The 8,466-nt window shown below is 37.5% G+C and overlaps 1 protein-coding gene across 1 annotated transcript in view; it reads right to left on the reverse strand.

Annotated features, from left to right (window-relative positions):
* Positions 1 to 5,517: 5,517 nt before the first annotated feature.
* Positions 5,518 to 8,466, reverse strand: part of VRK3 (VRK serine/threonine kinase 3) — a 1,531,785-nt gene continuing 1,528,836 nt past the window's right edge. The window contains exon 13 of the mRNA XM_044058788.1: positions 5,518 to 6,224. The gene's annotated coding sequence lies outside the window, so the exon portion shown is untranslated. The remainder of the gene's footprint in view (positions 6,225 to 8,466) is intronic.

Below are 8,466 nucleotides of genomic sequence, written 5' to 3' on the forward strand. Positions count from 1 at the left end.
GGGCTACATAATCAGAGAGCTCCTCTATGTCTCTTTTCATGTAGTCCAGGGAGGTGCGTCTCAGGTCGTTCACACCAGCATGGACAATGACTGAGTCATACTTGTAACTGCTGTCGAGTGACCTGAGTGCTTGCGTTATGTGGCGGATTCTAGCGCCCGACAGGCAGCCTACTGTGACCTTCTCCTTGCTCAATCAGGTGAGTGGGACGTCGGTGTGTCTGACTATGGAGTCACCTATGACAAGTGTGTCTGGCATTGTGTTTGGCCTTAAGGGCTGTGACTGTTTGGCACACTGACTTTGTGGTCTATGTGTTGCATGTGTCTTGGTCTGTGGTGGCTGTTGTTTGGGTGTCTGCTTTGGTGGCCTCTGCTGTTTTGGTAGATTTTTGGTCAGAGCCTTCGAGTATGTCTTTATGTGTATGATATGAAGTTGTGATAGTGCTATGTGAGACTGGGTTTGTGGTGTGTGTGGTTACCTTCTCCTCCTGTCTGGTCTTGCCAGTCCTATGTTGAGAGAGCTCAGCCTCCAGTTTGGCTATATCGTTGCATCTCTCGCATGTGTTTGTGTTTTGTGGGAGGAGGAGAGGGTTGTCTGTGTACATGAGGCAATTGTAACATTGCCTCAATATTCCCAGATTCATCAGCTGAGCAGGAGAGGACACTAGCAACTGACCCTGCGACATGCTAGAAGGAAAAGTTAAAAACTTTGTGTAGATGGGTTTGAAAAGACTTCGAGGGATGTGGATGATCGAAAAGGAGTATTAGGCTGGTAGGGTGCTATGTATAATAAAAAGTGCTATATCAGAGTAAAGAGTACTTTGGGAGCAAGTGCTAGGCTATCCGGATAGAGAATAGTCACTTAGGAATCAAGTAGATCTAAACTTATTAGGTATAGAGTAGGGTGTTTAGATTAGCAGTACAGCTTAGGAAGAGCTGTTCTAAGGGAAAAAATGAAGAGTGGACTTTAGGTAGCCTAAATAGTTTAACCTTGATTAACCGCCGCTGCTCTTGTGTGCTCCTGTGGCAACTCCGCGCTAAAGCGTGCTTTATAGCAGGGGGCTGGAAAAGGCAGGAAATGACCCAAAATGGCCAATAAACTACAAGTTACTGCCTTAAACCACTCCTCTGAGGACAAACAGGCAGCTCAGTACTCCCCACTCTCACTGGTGAGTAAAGAAACTTCCCCCTGACCAAACAAGGAAAATGGAGAAGTACAGGAACCAAGACAAAGCCCAGGGATCAGCAAAATCTGATCACTGGAACACTAGCTAGGAAAGTATGGAAAACAATGATTTTTTTTTGTTTTTTTCAAGTTTTTTTACACAGACAGAAAACACAATAAATGCTGTACTTTTCGACTAAATGCTATCAAAAGCTAGTACACTTGAGTGTATTAGCCTGTAGTTTAACTTTTAAGCAAAACTTAAACTAGCAAGTGCAGTAAACAGTTTGAGCTTGTAAAAACAGTAAAAACAGGTAATACTTCGATAAAATAAGCAGAAACAGTGGTCGAAAGTCACAAAAGGTCGAAAAAGCCAAGAAAAATACTTAAAATCTGGAAAGTTTGTCTTTTCTGGTCTCTGCTACCTCTGTCCATAAGGGATATAGGTGCTAGGGCTGGTGTAAATTTCCTATTCACCATCCACTGGCCTAGGTTGTGCTTTTAAACTGGGTAATAGATGAACTCAGCTTCACATGGATGATGAGCCTATTCCATAGGAGGGGCAGTCTCTGGGACACATACCTGTCTCTCCAGTATGTTCTTTTTAAGTCACAGACAAAAGTCAGATCCCTAGACCTTGTACTTCTGGTACTGTTTGCCTTACGAATATGCAGGTATGTAGGAGATTCATAAGTGTGGGGCTTGCAGATACCTTGTACGCCAGACACAGATCAACTCTCAGGAATCTAGAGGAGACTGAGTACAGGGAAAGGGTTTTAAGGATCTTTGCATAAGACCAGAAAATGTTAAACTTTGCTTTTAACTGTCAGTGCCATGGCAGAACTTAAAAAATAATAATGGCTTAGAAGCCACAGTCTCCCTTTACAAGAACTGAACCAATCTCTTCAAAGTTACCACTGACCTGTATATAGTAACTGAATACACCACAGAAATAGGCCTTAAATACTAGGCAATCTTTCTGCAGACTATTAACATGCCTAAGCAATAAAGAGTTACCAAAGGTGAGACTCAAAACTGTACCTTGCGCCTGTAAAGTAAATCCCTTAATCACTACGCCAGCCCCAATGACTACTCTAAATAAAACAGAATGAAGCCAAATGAGCTAATAAAAGCATCAGTAAACAAGAGGTAAAATACACACACATATATATATATATATATATATATATATATATATATACACACACACACACAGACATATATATATATATATATAGATATATATACACACACACACACACACACATGCACATATATATATATATATATATATATATATATATATATATATATATGCAAAGAAGCACAAGGCAAAAAAAAATATATATATAAATAAATAAATATAAATTATTTCACTTCAGAATCCTGAACTTCGTAATCTGGAAGCCCAAAATCCTGTATCCCAAAATACTGAAAATATACAGGACACAAAAATTGACAACATTCCAATACAAGGAATCACAGAAACACATACACGATAAAGGATAGCACTTTTTACCAAGTACAGGCAAGGGGGGCAAGCCCCTCTGCACCCCCCACACCCCCTGCTAATTATATATATGAACTCCAGGATTGCACTCCACAGAAAAAAATGGAAAACATTCCATCACATGTTTCATGACTGCCTGTTGTAACCTTAGTAATGTTCCCATTTAACATGCTATACTACAACATAACTCATGATAGTGTAGTGAAGTGCAATCTTGGAGTTGATATATTTAAGTAGCAGGGGGTGTGTGGGGGCGCATATACATATGCATATATATATATATATATATATATATATATATATATATATATATATATGTGTGTGTGTGTGTGTGTGTGTGTGTGTATGTGCTCGCATATATGCATATATACATGCACACACACACACACACACACACACATATGTACTAACTATACATTATATATATATATATATATATATATATATATATATATATATATATATATATATTAAAAAAACAGCCTTAAACGTTCAATAGTTGCCCTTCCAAAGCAGGAAAGCCAAAGAACACATACCATGCCCACAATTTGAACTTGAAAGCTGGGATACCAAAGTGCTTAAGTTTCACTTTTAAGGTAAAGGCACTATATTCTCAGTCCACTGATGGAAACAGGTTTGTGGGATACAGTCTGTATATTTTGTTTCCCTACAGTACAGAAACTTAAAAATCAAAATTGGGCACACTGCTGAAACACATTTTTTCAATAACAACACATTATCAATGCAAAAAAAAAAAAAACCCAACACAAATAAAACTTATTTCAGAACTTTGTTGTCAATCTCTACTGTACAATGAAAGGCTATCCTATGTCAGGTTTGATTTGCTGAGCCTGCCTGCACCAAATCTGAAATTAAATTGTAATCCTCCATTAACAATATATCTTATCAACACCAAAATAATAACAATATCCCAAAGTCAAAGAATGCAGGAAAATGAAAAGATTGCATAAAGTGTGCAATAAGCCCATTTAAAATATGCAACAGGATCATTCTGAAATTTTTATAATGCTAACATATAAAAGGAAAATGTTCTTTTTCCACTTTGTATATACCTGTATGTATTAATCATGATGGTCTTCCATCGCCAGCACAGTATTTCACCCAAAATTAAACAAAAATTGTTTTACATCCATTTTCTGATGAGAAAGCCTGCCAGAAAACTAACTGGGAATAAACCCCTACATCACCTGCTGGTTTGCCAACTAAGTCACAAATAGGATGCAGAAGACCAAAATAGGGGAAGCTACCACCACAAAGATACCAGTTAACAGTGGAGTCTCTAGGGTTCAGTGCTGGGACCTCTCCTGTTTGGCATCTATTTTTTGAAGTAAAATCCAATACCAAAGGGCTCTGGCTGACTAAGTCTGCAGATGACTGTAAGCTATGAGCAGTCATTGAATCCCCAAATAACTTGGTCATCCTGCAGGAAGGTTTGTCCAAAAGAAATAACTAATGCCAGAATCATGGACTGAAACTAAATACCAAAAATGCATTACTGTATCCTTTGAGGAATCATCTACCCCGGGAAACTACTACATGGACAGTACACCCCCTAAGAGCTGACCCAGCTGTTCAGGATTTGGAACTTATGTAGACAGTTACCTAACTTTTAACCAACATGTATTCATTGTGGTTAGAAAGTCGTTCTATATTGAGCAGCTTACAAGCAAAGGGGTTTTGTCTATATCTGCAGATGTCGCTGTCTCCCTTTACCCAGCCCTTATTAGGCCATTCAAGGAGTATAATTCCCCCCTTTGGCATGCATCTGTCCAGACACATGCAAGAACTGGAATGTCCCCCAGTGATACATTACTAAAACAATACAGGGCCAAAAACAATATGTCCTATATGGACTGCCTCTAAGCCCTGTCATTATACTCTATCTTGCCATTACATTCTGTATCCTAGACACTACTATGAGGTGACCAGTCTCTGGCATACAAGGCATCCTTCAACCCAATACTGATGGCCCTAATGCAAATCAGCAAGTCAAACGGCATCAGAACTCAGTACAGGGATCTAAGCCCCTTCTGCAACATCAACAGAACGAACTGGAGGGACATGTGCATCTCACACACCATGCCACTACTCTGGAACAGACTCCCCATACATGTAAAACAAAGCTCATCCCCATCCATATTCAAGTGCAACTTGGATCTATAAATGGGTAACAGAAAAGTTACCCCAAGCCCCCTGTACTACTAATGACTGAAGCAATTTTATTCCATGCATTGCCCCCCCCCCCCACACACACACCTCAATTTATCTAAGATAAGATCCCAGTTATTCTCACTAGGGGTGATACATAAATTAATTATGGGATGTCTAAGGCCAAACCAACACCAAATGTATAGATTAATAAAAGTACCAAAAGGGAAACTGGTTAATCTTACAATGGCACATAACAGTAGCTAGCCTAGTACTCACCTGTGAACCTATACTTCATTCTGCAAACCTACAAAGACATCAAATATGCAAGCCATCACAATACCTGCTCTGTGTCTGCTTAATGCACGTGTATGGTTATGTATAAAGTTACAGTAATGCTGCATCCTCAAAGAAGTACTGAAATCAGTTAAAGTCATTAGCACTGACCACCCAGAAGTGTTATCTCCATCAACATAAAAGTGGATGATACCACCGATGTCTCTCCTATGTGATTTAATTTTTTTATGTAGAAATGTCACAGTTATACTCAAAAAAAGTAATTAGTACCCTTGTTGGGTGGTGGGTATTTCTCTCTTCAAAGATGTGAAGAGCCAGGAAAAGCATTCGAGTTACAGGGACCTATTGAAAGGCATGTTCTTAAATGATTTACAGGAAATTAAGGCTTTATATAACATTTTTATATTCTCTGAATAAATCTCATGACACACCAAAACAATCGGAACAACAGAATGAAGTTATTAAAGAAAAATACACTTACAACAATGAATGGTTAAAATGCCAAAATGAGACAAGTAGCAAAGCATTTGTTTTAAAAAAGAAATTAAGATACAACGTTTACATGAATGTATAACACAACAGACCAAGCTATGGCATAATACTAATGTATTAATGATATATACATTTAAGACAAGGTGAGATGTGTGGCTTTAATTATGCAGTTCACCAATAAAAATGACATTGAAGTCAATGTGACTATAACATTGCAGGTGAAAAAATTCAGTTTCAGTGAAAGGCACACTCAAGCCAGAATTTAACCACATTGCAGCTGACTACAAAGGTGGTATTTTGTCACAATAGGTAAATAAAAAATGGGTATCCTATTACACTTCCAATAAAAGTTTAAAAATGAAATCAGTAAAAAAGCAGTGCTATGGTTCAGAAATAATAAAAAAAACCATTGACCTTCAGAATTTATGATAAAAGCATACACACCGGAACAGCAAAAATAAAAAAGAATAAAATCATTGAATATCTTTCTATGAAACACTTGTAAAATTACAGAGAAAACAGCAGTTAAAGCAAGTCCATTCTTAGCCCATCCGAGTAAATGGCATGTTCACATTCTCAATAAAATAAGAAATTCTGGAGAAAAAAGAAAATAACATGCTGTTAGTTTCCTTTATTTCTGATAAACAAATAAAAAGGAACACAATTTATGTAATGAGCACTGTAAAACAATTATACAATAACATCAAAATGTAAAACTGCCACAACAAACGTAGAGCTGTGAATTACCACAGGAAGAGATATCCATGTCAGGGATCACTGTTTTTTTTCACAACTTTATTGAATTATAACTTAACACATAGACAAAGCATGCATTTTATATAAAAAAAACAACCATATTAACAATTTCCCAGTTACAAACATTATATATCACATATATTCTTTTGTATAACTATCAGCAATCCAACATTACATAAATTGCTCAATTCCTGCCTGCCCTTAAACCTCACCCCTCCTCCAAAACATTACTCTGTATGTACTGTTCCCACGATTTCAATTTATTTCTATGTAATTTGCTCCTACCTTTTTCTAAAGATCCCACTTCCTATTCTTTATGTCTATTACAATATTCAGTACTTCAAATACAGTTGGTTTACACTTTGATTTCTATTTTCTAGTAACTACTTTTTGGCAACCCCCAGAATTAAACTTAACAGGTCTTACTATGTCTAGGCAAATCAGACCCTGTATCCCAGCTCAAAAAAAAAAAAAAACAAATAAGTAATTTCTTTAGTTGCACCCATTTAATCACTCAATATTTCTGACAGAGTACTGTAAGGATTTTTTAAAGTCTGCAAACTCATTACACTCCCAAAAACATATGTTCCCAGTTATCTCTTTCTCCCCCATCACACTTCCAACCATCTACTTGAGGAAAAATTCTTTGGCGTCTGCTTGGGTTATAAATAAAAATACCTCTGCAAACCCTTACATGCAAAAATCCTACATATTCTTGACTTTGTTGCATATTTTGAGCCATGTCCTGTCATTGTTTCCTTGTAAACTGCTTATCCAATCTCTTTCTCAAACTTCTGTAACCTCCTCTGATTCCTATATTTATTGTGCCCTTTTTATACCAGAACAAGTATGTCACTTATGATTTCCCTAACCCTTTCTCTTTGCTTATACTCTTTATCAATCCCTGACAGGGAAAGCAGCCTCTAGCCTGCAGTTGAAACGTCTTCTTGGCCTCTTCTCATTCTATTACCTTTACCTCTCTAGTTATTTGTTCTCAATACCTTGGTTCCTCTGTCAGTTTTCTCTAGTAAATTCCAGCCTCCCCCCTTGCCTGGTTTCCATACCCCTAATTGCAGTCATCCCTCACGGCAATATCTTCTTTCTCCATTCTCATGCTGGTTTAGTTCTTAGAATACTTTCTGCTGCTTTATGAGTATAACATTTTTTTTAATTTCTCCAAGTCTTTTGGGTTTCTAATACAATGACGGGAATGAACCCCATTCCTAAGTCGAAGTACAATTAAAGTTCATGAAATTAGTATTGTTTCAATCTTTGATGTCAGCCAAAAGTGCTCTTCGGAGAACCTGTAATGTGCCCAGTAATGACACCTTCTGCAATTCATATGAAGTTAATGGATTGGTAAAGTATCTAAATACGACTGTAGATTCTTTTTTATAAGACCCCGTTGCTCCTACTACTACTGGAACTGTCTATGCATCTTTCTTCCACATTGCTCTTGTTTCTGGCTGCAGATCCTGATATTTTATGACTTTGTGTCTCTGTACGCAAGCCACTGACTTGGTCACTGGGTGTGGCGATTTCAATGATCAATGCTACTCCTGTCTTCTTTTCTAACATTCTGTATGGCTGTTGTTATTCTCAAGGACATGCATCCAAAATCTCGCTCTCCTTATTTCTTGAATTCCTCCTGCTTCATCATCCCTTTCCACATTGAATTATAGCTTTCTGCTTGTGTTATGTATATGAGCCTTAACTATGCAACTCTAAAATATCTCTTCACATCAGGTAATCCTAACCTACCTTGTTCTATTGGAAGGATCAACTTATACCCACTTGACCCTTGCCCACCTTCTCTCCTAGATAAATTCCTTCAACTCTTTATTAATTATTGTGCACAATTTCTCTGGTTGATAAAAATATGCCTGACCTGTATATAAAATTAAAGGGCCTAAAAACATTTCACTACTTGTATCTTGCTACCCATTTTTATAAACAAGGGATTCCAGTTTCCCAGTATTTGTATTATCCTCAGTTTAGTCTCTTCCCACACATCCTTAGCTGCCGTAACAGAATCCTTTTTAATGTAGACTCCTAAATGCTTCATTTTGTGACCCCATAA

The sequence above is a fragment of the Protopterus annectens genome, chromosome 16.part0, assembly GCF_019279795.1.
Source record: "Protopterus annectens isolate FY-2018-M chromosome 16.part0, PAN1.0, whole genome shotgun sequence".
Classification (NCBI taxonomy): Eukaryota; Metazoa; Chordata; order Ceratodontiformes; family Protopteridae; genus Protopterus; species Protopterus annectens.